Here is a 17,181-nt window from a genome sequence, read left to right on the forward strand (position 1 = left end):
TCTTTGGTTTTAACGTTCTGTGTACACGTTCAATCATATCGTCTCTATCAACATCACGGATGCCCATATCTAAAAACAATTCTTTCAAATACGTTCTGATAGAGCCCTGCTTAATATAATCCGAAATGCCATGTATCCTTAAGTTCTTCCTGCGTGTGCGATCCTCGGCGTCATTTAATTTTTGTTCCAGGTTTCTTATGATGTTCTCTTTATGGTTAAGGTCATCTTTAATTGATTTTAACTCTAATTCAAGAAACTCATTCTTTTGCATAATTAGATTGAAACATTCTTGCGTTTTTTTAAATTCACTTTTCCACTCCATGTTCACTTTCATGAGTTCATCTTTAAATGAGTTCAGCTGAGATTCCATACATAATTGCAAATATTCTTTGGTAATCATTTGAGTAGATTGTGCTGCAGGACTTAAAGAGTGTCTTCCAATTTCATCAATAGTGGAATCAGATAAGCACACAGATTCCTCCATTTTCCTATGAACCTGGGGTGAAAATAGCATAGAAATCTTTTTTTCTTTTTTTTGGTCTAGATCTCTTTTCTCTCTTTTTTTTGATTTTGGATCCTCTCTTTTTGACGCCATCGTGTCCTCTTTATTATTGTAAATATCGAAATAAACAAATAAAAAGATTATGACTATATTTTTTTTCTTTTTTTTTTTCTTTTTTACTTTTTTTTCCCTCTCCTTTTCCTTGTTTTTTTTTTTCTTTCTTTCTTTTTTTTTCTTCTTATAACCACAGTTCAAGTATTGAGTGATAATCAAAATTTTATAAATTCATTAGTGAAGTATGTGTCAAAATTCATTAGTGAAGTATGTGTCAAAATATGAATCAAAATATATGATCCCAAAATCAATAATTTATATATAGACCATGATCCACTAGTTGATTAGAATCACAGAGACAAATCAAATTTCACCTCCTTCCAAGCTTGATTAGATTAAGGTGTCCTATTCCAGCATAATTATAATAATTAATAATTTAAATTAGATTTCAACATGATTAGAAGACGCAAGCCGTATCACGTAGTGGAGATAAACTGGATCAGTTAATTCCATCCAAATCTGAATTCATGTGTATAGATAATGGGTTGATAACATAATTGATAGCATGATTGATAGGATGATTGGTAAAGTTGAATTCATATAAAGGGATCAATTTTCTTACTCCTGTGTAGCTTGATTAAATTATAAAGTCTGTTTTCCAACATGATTAAGTTATAAAGTCTGTTTCCAACATGATTATAGTACTTTCAATATATTAGTATAATCATACATTTTTTCCCTTTTCCTTTTCTTTTTTCAATGGAAATATCCCTAGATCTGTTACCAAATTAGAATGTCCTCCACCATCATGATTGTAATATAGACAGGTTCCAAAAAATAATTCCAATCTTGATCCAAAAATAAATAAATAAATAAATAAATAAATAAATAAATAAATAGAAAGTACTTTTGACGATTTCCAGGAACTCTGAAGATCCCACTCGGACACCTGCCACAGCTCCTCAGGATCAAAAATCTGTAGCGCGTTTCCCCGCCAAATATTAGATTTCTCTCGGTCTCATTCCAGCTTCCAGCATAACGGCAACATAGCCGAGTCCTTCAATATGGAGCATCAATCGGTAGCTGCCACACCTCAGGATGTTCTCCCGGGGTTGCTGCAACCGAAGAACTTCCAAGGAAGCCGGGGGAAGAAACCGTACGCTAGCCACACGCTGAGAGTTCGCAGCAAGATCGTCAGGCATACCGGGGAGGCAGATCGCAGGACGCCATCACCTGAAGTTCATCCCGCACGCTCCAACGCTCCACCCCGTGAGGGTCTCACGTCATCACACCACCGTCCAGTTTTTTTTAATCTTCTTTTTCCAACTATTGTTATGAAGACTTTGGCTCAAAGCGGCTCCATAAGAGTCACAGGCACCCTTGATTTTCTGTTGTACACTTCCTAATCTCTTTCCCCCAAGAAATCTATGTGACAGCTATTGGAAAGTATCTACACCTGGGTCGTTATTTTCACCTCTTTCGGTATGTCTTGTCTCCAAAGTGCGGAATAAGACTCTCGCGTTCCGTCCAGACCTCGTTGCTTAATTGGTAAGGTGTCTGACTTTGGATTGGAAGATTGCGGATTTGAGTTGTCTTGAGGTTGCTGGTGATTTAGATCCCCAGGTTACTGTTCTTTTGAGTCTAGAGATTGTACATTGCTGTCTTATGTTATGAAATCAATGTCTTCTGCAATGTACTCTTTCAACGCTTAAATTCAGTCTTGGATCTCAAAAAATTGTTGAATTAAATGAAGCTCAAAAGAAAGATGACTGTCAGAAGGGGGATTTGATCCCACGCCTCCACATGGAGACTAGAAGACCCTCGCAGAGAGAAGATAGCATTCTTGAGTCTGGAGCCTTAGACCACTCAGCCATCTTGACAAGCTACTGCTGTTAAGAAAGTAGATATTTTTTTACATGGTTTCAAGGCAAGGGACTAGCTCTTAGGGGACCTTTTGCCACTGCATTGGTTTAAAGTGGCTTCATTAGAGTCACAGGGTAAGCAGACTTGAGATCCTGCATGTGAAGGCTAAGATTTCACATGTGTTTTTTGATGTGCCATATGACCACCAAACTTATCGCCCTCTGGGCATGCAGGGTTCTTCTACGTATTGTGCGTTGCCAACACCTTTAATGAAATCAAAGTTGATTGCGATGTACTGTTTCAAACACTTAAAGGCAAACTTTAATTCTTTCTCCAACTATTGTTATGAAGACTTTGGCTCCAAGTGGCTCCATAAGAGTCACAGGGCACCCTTGATTTTCTGTTGGAAATTTCCTAATCTTTTTGCCCAAAGAAATCTATGTGATCATCCTTTGTATAATGTGCCACAGGGCCCACTACTGAAACACATTTCACACTAGAGTAAAATCTGTAAATTCTATTACAGACATTTTTCAGAGACAATTTGTGGATATTGCAACCTAAAACTAAACAAGTACATCAAATGCAGTCAACCACTGGAAAAAAAACACCACTCTAGTGGGACTCGAACCCACAACCTTTGAATATTGGCATTATTTTCGCATCAAAACTTTAATCTTACAAACGGAGCGCTAAACTGCTTTCCATACTTGTGTTAGATAGTTCTATTGTTTCAGATTACCATAATTTCTCACAGACAAATTGTGGATATTTGGAAATACAATTTAATGCTTCAATTAAAATCTGTCAGATTAAGATCTGTCAATAGTATTACAGAAATTTTTCAGAGACAATTTGTGGATATTGCAACTTACAACTAAACAAGAACATCAAATGCAGTCAACCACTGGAAAAATAACAACACTGGTGGGACTTGAACCCACAACCTTTGAATGCCTTGCCAAGTGCTAGAAGTCCAATGCGCTATCCATTGCGCCACAGAGCCTCGATATGTAGACGGCAAACGTCATGAAACCACCTATCTGACTCACGCATAATCCTTCGTACATAGATGTTTCAAATGCATTATTCGTTTCTGTGTCCTATGTTTGTCTGCGTGTTCTTAATTAACATCAGTCAGAGGAAGGACAGTGGTCATAAAAAGCATATTGTGGCATGTGAAGTAAAGGAAATATAGTTATGTTGCTCTATGAGAAACGTATCCACACATTTTTTCGCAAACATTACATGCAGACCGCGTGGCCTAATGGATAAGGCGTCTGACTTCGGATCAGGAGTTTGAGGGTTCGAGTCCCTTCGTGGTCGGAGTTGATGGAGGTTTGGTTTCGTTGTTCTTTAGAGTTCTTCCATATCAATGAATGTCAGGCAAGTGGAAACTAAGATTTCAACAGTTTCTTTCCATGTTACGTGTCACCCAAGATCTTTAGTCCCTCTTGGTATGAAAGGCAGACATGTCAAAACTAAGATTTCAAGTGTTTTTTTTCAATGTGCCATATGATCACCGAATGTAACTCCATCTTGGCCTACACGGTACCTCTACGGATAGTGCGTTGTTGTGAGATTTGATTCAATCAAAGTTGTCTGCAATTTACTCTTTCAAAAACTTTGAGCAAACATTAATTCTTTTTCCAACTATTGTTATGAAGACTTTGGCTCAAAGCGGCTCCATAAGAGTCACAGGCACCCTTGATTTTCTGTTGTACACTTCCTAATCTATTTCCCCCAAGAAATCTATGTGACAGCTATTGGAAAGTATCTACACCTGGGTCGTTATTTTCAACTCTTTCGGTATGTCTTTTCTCCAAAGTGCGGAATAAGACTATCGCTTTCTGTCTGGACCTCGTGGCTTAATGGGTAAGGTGTCTGACTTTGGATTGGAAGATTGCGGATTTGAGTTGTCTTGAGGTTGCTGGTGGTTTAGATCCCCAGGTTACTGTTCTTTCGAGTCTAGAGATTGTACATTGCTGTCTTATGTTATGAAATCAATGTCTTCTGCAATGTACTCTTTCAACGCTTAAATTCAATCTTGGATTCTTTCTCAAAAAATTGTTGAATTAAACGAAGCTCAAAGCACAAAAAGAGATGACTGTCAGAAGTGGGATTTGAACCCACGCCTCCACATGGAGACCAGAAGACCCTCACAGAGAGAAGATAGCATTACTTGAGTCTGGCGCCTTAGACCACTCGGCCATCCTGACAAGCTACTGCTGCAACGAAAGAAGATATTTTTTTTACATGGTTTCAAGGCAAGGGACTAGCTCTTAGGGGACCTTTTGCCACTGCATTGGTTTAAAGTGGCTTCATTAGAGTCACAGGGTAAGCAGACTTGAGATCCTGCATGTGAAGGCTAAGATTTCACATGTGTTTTTTGATGTGCCATATGACCACCAAACTTATCGCCCTCTGGGCATGCAGGGTTCTTCTACGTATTGTGCGTTGCCAACACCTTTAATGAAATCAAAGTTGATTGCGATGTACTGTTTCAAACACTTAAAGGCAAACTTTAATTCTTTCTCCAACTATTGTTATGAAGACTTTGGCTCCAAGTGGCTCCATAAGAGTCACAGGGCACCCTTGATTTTCTGTTGTACATTTCCTAATCTTTTTGCCCAAAGAAATCTATGTGATCATCTTTTGTATAATGTGCCACAGGGCCCACTACTGAAACACATTTCACACTAGAGTAAAATCTGTCAATTGTATTACAGACATTTTTCAGAGACAATTTGTGGATATTGCAACCTAAAACTAAACAAGCACATCAAATGCAGTCAACCACTGGAAAAAAAACACCACTCTAGTGGGACTCGAACCCACAACCTATGAATATTGGCATTATTTTCGCATCAAAACTTTAATCTTACAAACGGAGCGCTAGAAGTCCAATGCGCTATCCATTGCGCCTCGATATGTAGACGGAAAACGTCATGAAACCACCTATCTATTGAGCCTCGATATGTAGACGGAAAACGTCATGAAACCACCTATCTGACTCACGCAAAATCCTTCGTACATAGATGTTTCAAATGCATTAGTCGTTTCTGTGTCCTATGTTTGTCTGCGTGTTCTTAATTAACATCAGTCAGAGGAAGGACAGTGGTCATAAAAAGCATATTGTGGCATGTGAAGTAAAGGAAATATAGTTATGTTTCTCTATGAGAAACGTATCCACACATTTTTTTGCAAACTTTACATGCAGACCGCGTTGCCTAATGGATAAGGCGTCTGGCTTCGGATCAGAAGATTGAGGGTTCGAGTCCCTTCGTGGTCGGGGTTGCTGGAGTTTTGGTTTTGTTGTTCTTTAGAGTTCTTCCATATCAATGAATGTCAGGCAAGTGGAAACTAAGATTTCAACAGTTTCTTTCCATGTTACGTGTCACCCAAGATTTTTAGTCCCTCTTGGTATGAAAGGCAGACATGTCAAAACTAAGATTTCAAGTGTTTTTTTTCAATGTGCCATATGATCACCGAATGTAACTCCATCTTGGCCTACACGGTACCTCTACGGATAGTGCGTTGTTGCGAGATTTGATTCAATCAAAGTTGTCTGCAATTTACTCTTTCAAAAACTTTCAGCAAACATTAATTCTTTTTCCAACTATTGTTATGAAGACTTTGGCTCAAAGCGGCTCCATAAGAGTCACAGGCACCCTTGATTTTCTGTTGTACACTTCCTAATCTCTTTCCCCCAAGAAATCTATGTGACAGCTATTGGAAAGTATCTACACCTGGGTCGTTATTTTCACCTCTTTCGGTATGTCTTGTCTCCAAAGTGCGGAATAAGACTCTCGCGTTCCGTCCAGACCTCGTTGCTTAATGGGTAAGGTGTCTGACTTTGGATTGGAAGATTGCGGAGTTGAGTTGTCTTGAGGTTGCTGGTGGTTTAGATCCCCAGGTTACTGTTCTTTTGAGTCTAGAGATTGTACATTGCTGTCTTATGTTATGAAATCAATGTCTTCTGCAATGTACTCTTTCAACGCTTAAATTCAATCTTGGATTCTTTCTCAAAAAATTGTTGAATTAAACGAAGCTCAAAGCACAAAATGAGATGACCGTCAGAAGTGGGATTTGAACCCACGCCTCCACATGGAGACCAGAAGACCCTCACAGAGAGAAGATAGCATTACTTGAGTGTGGCGCCTTAGACCACTCGGCCATCCTGACAAGCTACTGCTGCTACGAAAGAAGATATTTTTTTTATATGGTTTCAAGGCAAGGGACTAGCTCTTAGGGGACCTTTTGCCACTGCATTGGTTTAAAGTGGCTTCATTAGAGTCACAGGGTAAGCAGACTTGAGATCCTGCATGTGAAGGCTAAGATTTCACATGTGTTTTTTGATGTGCCATATGACCACCAAACTTATCGCCCTCTGGGCATGCAGGGTTCTTCTACGTATTGTGCGTTGCCAACACCTTTAATGAAATCAAAGTTGATTGCGATGTACTGTTTCAAACACTTAAAGGCAAACTTTAATTCTATCTCCAACTATTGTTATGAAGACTTTGGCTCCAAGTGGCTCCATAAGAGTCACAGGGCACCCTTGATTTTCTGTTGTACATTTCCTAATCTTTTTGCCCAAAGAAATCTATGTGATCATCCTTTGTATAATGTGCCACAGGGCCCACTACTGAAACACATTTCACACTAGAGTAAAATCTGTCAATTGTATTACAGACATTTTTCAGAGACAATTTGTGGATATTGCAACCTAAAACTAAACAAGCACATCAAATGCAGTCAACCACTGGAAAAAAAACACCACTCTAGTGGGACTCGAACCCACAACCTTTGAATATTGGCATTATTTTCGCATCAAAACTTTAATCTTACAAACGGAGCGCTAAACTGCTTTCCACACTTGTGTTAGATAGTTCTATTGTTTCAGATTACCATAATTTCTCACAGACAAATTGTGGATATTTGGAAATACAATTTAATGCTTCAATTAAAATCTGTCAGATTAAGATCTGTCAATAGTATTACAGAAATTTTTCAGAGACAATTTGTGGATATTGCAACTTACAACTAAACAAGAACATCAAATGCAGTCAACCACTGGAAAAATAATAACTCTGACGGGACTTGAACCCACAACCTTTGAATGCCTTGCTCAAGTGCTAGAAGTCCAATGGGCTATCCATTGCACCACAGAGCCTAGATATGTAGACGGAAAACGTCATGAATCCACCTATCTGACTCACGCATAATCCTTCGTACATAGATGTTTCAAATGCATTAGTCGTTTCTGTGTCCTATGTTTGTCTGCGTGTTCTTAATTAACATCAGTCAGAGGAAGGACAGTGGTCATAAAAAGCATATTGTGCCATGTGAAGTAAAGGAAATATAGTTATGTTTCTCTATGAGAAACGTATCCACACATTTTTTTCTCAAACTTTACATGCAGACTGCGTGGCCTAATAGAAAAGGCATCTGACTTCGGATCAGAAGATTGAGGGTTCGAGTCCCTTCGTGGTTGGAGTTGCTGGAGGTTTGGTTCTGTTGTTCTTAAAAGTTCTTCGATATCAATGAATGTCAGGGAAGTGGAAACTAAGATTTCAATAGTTTCTTTCCATGTTATGTGTCACCCAAGATCTTTAGTCCCTCTTGGTTTGAAAGGCAGACATGTCAAAACTAAGATTTCAAGTGTTTTTTTTCAATGTGCCATATGATCACCGAATGTAACCCCATCTTGGCCTACACGGTACCTCTACGGATAGTGCGTTGTTGCAAGATTTGATTCAATCAAAGTTGTCTGCAATTTACTCTTTCAAAAACTTTCAGCAAACATGAATTCTTTTTCCAACTATTGTTATGAAGACTTTGGCTCAAAGCGGCTCCATAAGAGTCACAGGCACCCTTGATTTTCTGTTGTACACTTCCTAATCTCTTTCCCCCAAGAAATCTATGTGACAGCTATTGGAAAGTATCCGACCTGGGTCGTTATTTTCAACTCTTTCGGTATGTCTTGTCTCCAAAGTGCGGAATAAGACTATCGCTTTCTGTCCAGACCTCGTGGCTTAATGGGTACGGTGTCTGACTTTGGATTGGAAGATTGCGGATTTGAGTTGTCTTGGGGTTGCTGATGGTTTAGATCCCCAGGTTACTGTGTTTTGAGTCTAGAGATTGTACATTGCTGTCTTATGTTATGAAATCAATGTCTTCTGCAATGTACTCTTTCAACGCTTAAATTCAATCTTGGATTCTTTCTCAAAAAATTGTTGAATTAAACGAAGCTCAAAGCACAAAAAGAGGTGACTGTCAGAAGTGGGATTTGAACCCACACCTCCACATGGAGACGAGAAGACCCTCACAAAGAGAATATAGCATTACTTGAATCTGGTGCCTTAGACCACTCGGCCATCCTGACAAGCTACTGTTGCTCCGAAAGAAGATATTTTTTTTACATGGTTTCAAGGCAAGGGACTAGCTCTTAGGGGACCTTTTGCCACTGCATTGGTTTAAAGTGGCTTCATTAGAGTCACAGGGTAAGCAGACTTGAGATCCTGCATGTGAAGGCTAAGATTTCACATGTGTTTTTTGATGTGCCATATGACCACCAAACTTATCGCCCTCTGGGCATGCAGGGTTCTTCTACGTATTGTGCGTTGCCAACACCTTTAATGAAATCAAAGTTGATTGCGATGTACTGTTTCAAACACTAAAAAAAAAAGGCAAACTTTAATTCTTTCTCCAACTATTGTTATGAAGACTTTGGCTCCAAGTGGCTCCATAAGAGTCACAGGGCACCCTTGATTTTCTGTTGTACATTTCCTAATCTTTTTGCCCAAAGAAATCTATGTGATCATCCTTTGTATAATGTGCCACAGGGCCCACTACTGAAACACATTTCACACTAGAGTAAAATCTGTCAATTGTATTACAGACATTTTTCAGAGACAATTTGTGGATATTGCAACCTAAAACTAAACAAGCACATCAAATGTAGTCAACCACTGGAAAAAAAACATGACTCTAGTGGGTCTCGAACCCACAACCTTTGAATATTGGCATTATTTTCGCATCAAAACTTTAATCTAAACTGCTTTCCACACTTGTGTTAGATCGTTCTATTGTTTCAGATTACCATAATTTCTCACAGACAAATTGTGGATATTTGGAAATACAATTTAATCTTTCAATTAAAATCTGTCATTTTAAGATCTGTCAATAGTATTACAGAAATTTTTCAGAGGCAATTTGTGGATATTGCAACTTATAACTAAACAAGAACATCAAATGCAGTCAACCACTGGAAAAACCACAACTCTGGTGGGACTCGAACCCACAACCTTTGAATGCCTTGTCAAGTGCTAGAAGTCTAATGCACTCTCCATTGCGCCACAGAGCCTAGATATGGAAGCAGAAAACGTCATGAAACCACCTATCTGACTCACGCATAGTCCTTCGTACATAGATGTTTCAAATGCATTAGTCGTTTCTGTGTCCTATGTTTGTCTGCGTGTTCTTATTTAACATCAGTGAGGATAAGAGTGATGACGTAGTGTAAAAGATTCTAATAAACCTCAATTAAGAAATGGACCATATATAATTATTGGTATAGGCAATAGTCAAAGATATGTAATCATTGTTCATAAATAAATGATTATTAAGATATATTAATAGGTTTCAATAATAAGCTTCAGGGTTTCCTTGACCTTAAATATAGAATGAAGGATTTGCTGAACAGGCATTCTATAGATAGGATAGTAGCTTGCTAATGCGTGGTATAGTTGTAACTCTAAAAGGGCATTACAATATACGTACAGCGACCACCTAAAATAGGGTTTCGACGTGCAAAGATCTTAGTGAGCATGTTTACCCAATTAGGTGAAGACCAATACCCTGACATCACTATCCAATCCACATATAAGCTAGGCTTTTGTAAGACATGGAGAGGCATGGGAAGAGAGGTCGAGAGAAGATGTACTTGCCATCCACGGACTCTTCACGTCCCAACACTCCCTCCCTCCATCCTCAGGAATGCATAGGACAGATGTCATGAACTAAATTCCTCTCCAAGTTTTTGTAAGACTTGTTTCGTATTTTTGTTATCTACTTTTTATATTCTTCGTCTATTTTTGTTCGTATTAAATGTTTTACCTTTGTTTGCATCTAAGTGACTCTGCCTATTTTTGACGCACATACATTTATATGTGTTCCAATTATTTGAAGTTTGTATTTGGCCCTATATATATATTTTATTACATATCTGGCGAGCCAGCCCTGCGTATTTCTTCCTGACCTTTGCCCTCCAGCTTGCTCAGGGGGAAGGGCAGATATATCTGTACACTTTTTGCAAACTGTCGGGAGATAATTAAGAAAAGGACTTTTGAGGATACAGACTTTCAGATTTTATTGGAACCACAAGTGCTAAGAGACGCTATTGACGGCAGACGCAAGACAGCCATACAGCGTGAAACAACAGCCACTCACGGAGAGTTCACTAAACAGGGTAAGTCATGGATTTTATAAAAACTTATGCTAACAAAAGTAAAATAACTTTTCAATTTGATAATTGTCCTACTAATGCACAGTTATGGGCTAGTATGTACAAACAATGTGAGCTAGAAAATATGAAATTGGATAAGAAATTGTTTTGTATTGATAAACTTAAGAAGAAACTGCAAAATGCCCTAAGCATGTTTAAAACGTTTAATGACTTGATTGTGGAGGATTTACAGCCTAGACAAAGTATTTGCATGATTAACAAAGTTGTACCAGAATCTAACCCTGATGACAGTACTGACGACTTTAACAGCTGTCCCGACTGTTTTGTTTTAGCTCAGCAATTAGAGAACTTGGAGAGGGATATGGACAGACAAACGGCTAGAATTAACTCAGAATGACTGTCACAAGCCACAAACTAATCCTACTAATTTTGAACGATTTGATAATACTAACCAAAAGATATTCAGACCAAATGTTAGTTGTTATCATTGTGGTAAAAGAGGACATTTGAAGTGGCAGTGTAAACAATTTCTTAAAAATAGAAAATTTGTCCCTAGAACACAAAATTTTGGGAAAGAGAATGGGCTGGTGCCAACAGCCCCACCTACTGGTGAACAGTTTAAGTCAATGTCCCCATACACTCCACTAATAAGACAGGTGCAAGAGCTGACAACAAATAGTACTGCTACTAATGTAACAGGAAAGAATGTCAGGGGGGGTCTGACACCCTCTCAGTGACTAGATAAGAATCAATCACTCTGTAAGTTGACCCATGTAGCTCCAGTGTCAACTGACAACTGTGGCAGACCATATGTCAAGGGAAAATTACAGGGAAAAGAGATTACATTCCTAATTGATACAGGAGCTCAATTAAGTGTGACTAATCAAGCTTTGCCTATAACATCTAATTCACCTGTTTGCACGATTGTAGGTTTTAGTGGTAAAGGTAATACTTCACCAACTTTAGTTACTGGTGTTTTGTTTGAGATTCCTGGCTATTTGTGTACTGAAATTGATATCTGGCATTGTCCTAGCTCAGAAAATATCTTAGGGGCTGATGTAATGAGAGAACGAGGCTGGGTCATTGACTTAGGGAATCAAGTGATTTGGAGAAGTAATAACCTAAAAGGGCCTGTAGTAATTGATCCAAGTGACTACAGTGTAGTGGCCGTTATCAATTTAATTGAGGAGGTATCCCCAAATCATGTATGGCCACAAATGGATTGTAATGACTTGACTCTTGTAGAAATTGTGCAGAAACATCCCTCGTTATGGGCTCAATCTAAGAATGAGGTAGGGACGATGAAAGATGTTGTTGTCAAAGTGGAAGGAACAGATCCCATAGCTCAGAAACAGTACCTTTTGCCTCCAGATTCAATTGAGCCTTTGTCCAAAATTATTGAAGAACTACTTCAACAAGGCGTCATACGCAAATCAAATTCGGGGACAAACTATCCGTTATGGGCAGTTAAGTTACCAGATAATTCTTATAGAATGCTTCTAGATCTGCGTATGTTTAATAAATGTACCCCAAATGTGGCACCAATTGTAGCAGATACCCCTGACATCATGTCTCGATTGAATGCTAAGGCAAAGTTTTTCTCGGTACCCTCGATATCGATATCAGTAATGGTTTTTTCAGTATTCAGATAAAGGAGTTGTCAATACAAATTTGCTTTTACCTTTCTGAATGAGCAATATGTATTTTGCAGATTACCACAAGGGGCGCACATGTCACCTAGTCTGTTTCATCAGGCATTGGCAAAAGTGTTATCAAAATTCTCAAGGCAAGATTGTATTCTACAGTATGTGGATGATATCTTGTTGGCAACAGAGAGTAGAGAGGAACACCTCACCTTGCTAGCAGAATTGTTTGATCTGTTGTACGAGTCAGGATTGAAATTAAATCCAAGGAAGGTCCAATTACTGAAACAAGAGGTTCAGTACTTGGCAGTTTTGATAAGTCCAGGCCAGAGACGTCCTTTGCAGGAAAGAGTAGCAACAGTAGCAGCTTTGCCTGTACCTACAACTTTCAAAGCTTTAAGACAATTCCTGGGACTTGTAAATTTTTCTAGAGACTTCATAGAGGGCTTTGCTGAAAAAGCTAAACCCTTATATGACTTACTAAAAAGTACTGATGATGACAATTTGTTTGGTCCATGGGGAGATGAGCAGCAGAAAGCGTTTGAACAACTAAAACTTGATTTACAGAGAGCACCAGCTTTGACAACTGTGTATCCATCTAAGCCTTTTGCTTTACAAGTTCATACCTCGGAGACGGCTGTCTCGGCAGTTTTACTGCAGCTACAGGGAAAGGAATGGAGAATAGTTGGCTATTTTTCCAAACTCCTTTCACCTGTGGAAAAAGGGTTTGAAACGTGTGCAAGACATCTGGTGGGTGTACACTTTGCAGTCAAGGCGACTGAACATATTGTTGGGTTTAACAAACTAATTCTGCAGACCCCTCACTCCACCTTGAAATTGCTTCTTGAAAAAAGTATCCCAGGAGTGTCACATCAAAGATTTGCACATTGGTTGTTGTCTTTATCTCCAAAACAGATTGAAGTGGATCATAAAGCTAAATATGTGCTCCCTCAACTAATGCAATATGAGGGTGAATCACATGAGTGTGTTGAGACATTTCAGGGGGATTTTCCATCTCTTTTTAGAAAAGAAGTAGAGGAAACTGATGAACCAGTATTTGTAGATGGTTCTAGATTTTGTTTGAAAGGACAATATTATACCGGATATGCCATTTGGTTTCCAAAGAAAGGCCGAGCTATTCAGCACAGACTACCAGGACATTTTTCTGCACAGAGAGCAGAAATTGAAGCTGTTAAAACAGTATTGGAAATTAATGAGAAAGAAAATAATGATCCTTTGGTAATCTATAGTGATAGTTCATATGTTGTACGTTCACTAACAGACTACTTACCTGTGTGGAAAAAACGAGGTTTTGTGGATTCATCTAACAAAATCTTAAGTCATGTTGATACATTGCAGACTATCTTTGAGCTAGCTTCTAAAAATCCTAACCGATATGCTATTGTCAAAGTACCTGGCCATAGCAGAGGAACTAGTGATTTAGCTTTGGGAAATGAGAAAGCAGATTCTCTAGCCAAGGAAGCAGCTTTGATAGGAGAGAGAGTGATGGAACTAGAACCGTTGGAAGTACTACCAGTAAAGAGTAAGGAAGCAAATTTACCTTCATTTAGTGATGAACAGATGAAAGATCCGTTCATTGTGGAATGTAAGAATAAAATAACACCTCCTTTTGTTTGTGAAAATGGAGTGATTTGTTATGAAATGCAAGGTAATTTACTTCCAGTTGTGCCTAAACACTTGCAGACGGAATTCACCCGCTATAATCATGAAAGTTTAGGTCATGTGGGTCAGCAAAAGTTGCTGGAAATTCTCAAAGAGAAGTTTTATTGGGACAAAATGGAAGACTCTGTACAAAATGTTGTTCAGTCATGTCTCATTTGTGCTCAAGTAAACCCCAGGCCTAAAGGACAAAAGCCACCACTTCTAAGAATTGCACCTGCAGACGGTCCGTGGTCTACATTGCAGATTGACTACATAGGTCCCCTACCTTCAGGTAAACAAGGTCTCAGGTATGCATTAGTCGTGGTAGATGTATTTTCTAAGTGGGTAGAACTGTTGCCTGTCAGGAAAGATGATGCTTTGTCTACGGCAAAAGCATTGGTGAATCATGTTTTTTGTACTTGGGGAATCCCAAGGATGATTTCATCTGACAGGGGGAGCCATTTTACTGGCAAAGTCATGCAGGCTGTTTGCGCAATCCTGGGGGTACGTCAACAATTCCATGTTCCATACCATCCTCAGTCCGCAGGTATTGTAGAAAGAATGAACAGAACGATTAAGTCTAGAATTGCAAAAATGTTACTCGATAAAGGAAATACTTGGGTTGATGCAGTACCTCTGGTATTGATGAGTATTAGGGGAACAAGTTCCTCAACTACCCAGTATACACCTTTTGAATTAATGACAGGGAGGAAAATGCCATTGATCTTTCCTCATGAACCGTTTTTGTCTACTCCACAGAAAGATGCCATTGCAAGAACTAAGTGGTTACAGGTACTTCAGGATAATTTAAAAGCAATCCTTCCACACGCAGCGTCTAGAATGCAGCGTATGGTACCGCCTCACTCTTCTAAATTTGTGAAAGGAGCATCAGTAATGATTAAGACTTTTAGGAAGGCAGGACCTTGGGAAAGTAATTGGGAAGGACCGTTTGAAATAATCGACACAATGGGTCAAGTTATGATCCTTGTTCAAAAACAGAAAAAACTGTGAAAAATACCCGTAGGCAGCAGAAGCTGTGGGTACATGTTGACCAGTGTAAATTATATGTTTCTAACTAAATTCTGTTCTTGCAGGAACACAGTTCTGCAAGAAAATGGAGAAACAAAGCAGTTAACTATTGAAAGGAGAACCTCCAGAGAAACAGCAATACAAGAATCGTGACATCAAGATAGCATAGTTTTTTGATAGCTGTGTTGTTTGAACAGTACCAAAAGCCAATTGAAATTGATGATCAGACAAAGGATTTACCACAGAAGATATTGTTATTGCATAAGATAAGAGAAGTTCGGGTGGATCAACTCCTGATATTGGACATTGATACATCAAGAGACATTGTTGGACAAATTAGATTCGTTATAATTTAAGACATACAGATTTTGTATTTGATGGGAAAATCTGGAACAATTAGATGTTTCAGCTTGTCTTCATTTTGTTTCTAAAGTAATATGTCTTCCAGGGCAAGAAAAGGTTGTCTATCATTCTTGTTTTCACAATCATTCATGTGAGGCCAGGATTGAAAGTGTTACATCTATGCATGAATTAATGACGCAAGGAAAGATAGGGAAAGTTTGTTTTCAAGTAATGAAGGAAGAGTCATTGGTCAGAGCATTCTTTTCAAATTGTATGCATAATGAAACTCTTCATCTTTTATATTGCATAGAAGGAGATTTGAAAAAGTTGGAGATAGATCGGAAAAAGTTTAATGCCTCCACTATAGGCACAGAGCGTTTAAGAACACTACCTCAGCAATTTAATCTGACACAGATAGACCATTTTCCTTGGAAAACATGGACAGAGGAAATAAAGAAAGATAAGGGATTATTGGCCATATTAAAGCAACAATTGAAAGATGCAGAAATTGTTTTCCAACATAAACAAGGTGAATTAGAACAAATTCAACATCAATGGAATGATATGTCTGGAGTTAATTGTTGGTCAAATTTTAAAAAAATCAGTAAATATGTGGTCACAATCTTCGGTAAAATCCGCAGCTGGTAATATATTGTCAAATCCGATTGTTATTATAGCTATACTTGTTTTATTATGTATTGTTTATCAAAGTTTTCTTATGTGTAGAATAAGTAAGATATATAAACATGTTAAGTATGAAGTAGATAAGGGAGATGGAATATTAAGGGAAATGATAAAAAGAGCACAATCCTCTCATTCCATAACAAATGTAGAGAAAAGGGTGTCTCATGCTAATGATTATCATATGGTCCCAAGTAAAGTGTGATGTGATGGTAGTATAAGTGTGATACGAATGTGATATGAATGGTGAGTAAATGTGTGTATTTGAAAATATATGATAAGGATATTATCCTATCATCAGGGGGAATTGTAAAAGATTCTAATAAACCTCAATTAAGAAATGGACCATATATAATTATTGGTATAGGCAATAGTCAAAGATATGTAATCATTGTTCATAAATAAATGATTATTAAGATATATTAATAGGTTTCAATAATAAGCTTCAGGGTTTCCTTGACCTTAAATATAGAATGAAGGATTTGCTGAACAGGCATTCTATAGATAGGATAGTAGCTTGCTAATGCGTGGTATAGTTGTAACTCTAAAAGGGCATTACAATATACGTACAGCGACCACCTAAAATAGGGTTTCCACGTGCAAAGATCTTAGTGAGCATGTTTACCCAATTAGGTGAAGACCAATACCCTGACATCACTATCCAATCCACATATAAGCTAGGCTTTTGTAAGACATGGAGAGGCATGGGAAGAGAGGTCGAGAGAAGATGTACTTGCCATCCACGGACTCTTCACGTCCCAACACTCCCTCCCTCCATCCTCAGGAATGCATAGGACAGATGTCATGAACTAAATTCCTCTCCAAGTTTTTGTAAGACTTGTTTCGTATTTTTGTTATCTACTTTTTATATTCTTCGTCTATTTTTGTTCGTATTAAATGTTTTACCTTTGTTTGCATCTAAGTGACTCTGCCTA

General features: G+C 38.3%; 6 non-coding genes across 6 annotated transcripts; 2 read left to right on the forward strand and 4 right to left on the reverse strand.

Annotated features, from left to right (window-relative positions):
- Positions 1-3,338: 3,338 nt before the first annotated feature.
- TRNAR-UCU (transfer RNA arginine (anticodon UCU)) lies at positions 3,339-3,425 on the reverse strand. Its single transcript is given in 2 exon segments — positions 3,339-3,374; positions 3,389-3,425. It is a non-coding gene; the product is annotated as a tRNA-Arg (tRNA).
- A 247-nt stretch (positions 3,426-3,672) lies between these two features.
- Positions 3,673-3,745, forward strand: TRNAR-UCG (transfer RNA arginine (anticodon UCG)). Its single transcript has one exon. It is a non-coding gene; the product is annotated as a tRNA-Arg (tRNA).
- A 782-nt stretch (positions 3,746-4,527) lies between these two features.
- TRNAL-CAA (transfer RNA leucine (anticodon CAA)) lies at positions 4,528-4,638 on the reverse strand. Its single transcript has 2 exons — positions 4,601-4,638; positions 4,528-4,573 (listed from the first exon to the last, which is right to left on the reverse strand). It is a non-coding gene; the product is annotated as a tRNA-Leu (tRNA).
- Positions 4,639-5,638: 1,000 nt separating this feature from the next.
- TRNAR-UCG (transfer RNA arginine (anticodon UCG)) lies at positions 5,639-5,711 on the forward strand. The gene has a single exon. It is a non-coding gene; the product is annotated as a tRNA-Arg (tRNA).
- A 782-nt stretch (positions 5,712-6,493) lies between these two features.
- On the reverse strand, positions 6,494-6,604 carry TRNAL-CAA (transfer RNA leucine (anticodon CAA)). The gene is made up of 2 exons: positions 6,567-6,604; positions 6,494-6,528 (listed from the first exon to the last, which is right to left on the reverse strand). It is a non-coding gene; the product is annotated as a tRNA-Leu (tRNA).
- A 2,092-nt stretch (positions 6,605-8,696) lies between these two features.
- Positions 8,697-8,807, reverse strand: TRNAL-CAA (transfer RNA leucine (anticodon CAA)). Its single transcript has 2 exons — positions 8,770-8,807; positions 8,697-8,731 (listed from the first exon to the last, which is right to left on the reverse strand). It is a non-coding gene; the product is annotated as a tRNA-Leu (tRNA).
- Positions 8,808-17,181: the final 8,374 nt, after the last annotated feature.

This window comes from Sceloporus occidentalis, unplaced genomic scaffold (genome assembly GCF_023333645.1).
Source record: "Sceloporus occidentalis isolate IW3139 unplaced genomic scaffold, rSceOcc1.0.p SCAF_102, whole genome shotgun sequence".
Classification (NCBI taxonomy): Eukaryota; Metazoa; Chordata; class Lepidosauria; order Squamata; family Phrynosomatidae; genus Sceloporus; species Sceloporus occidentalis.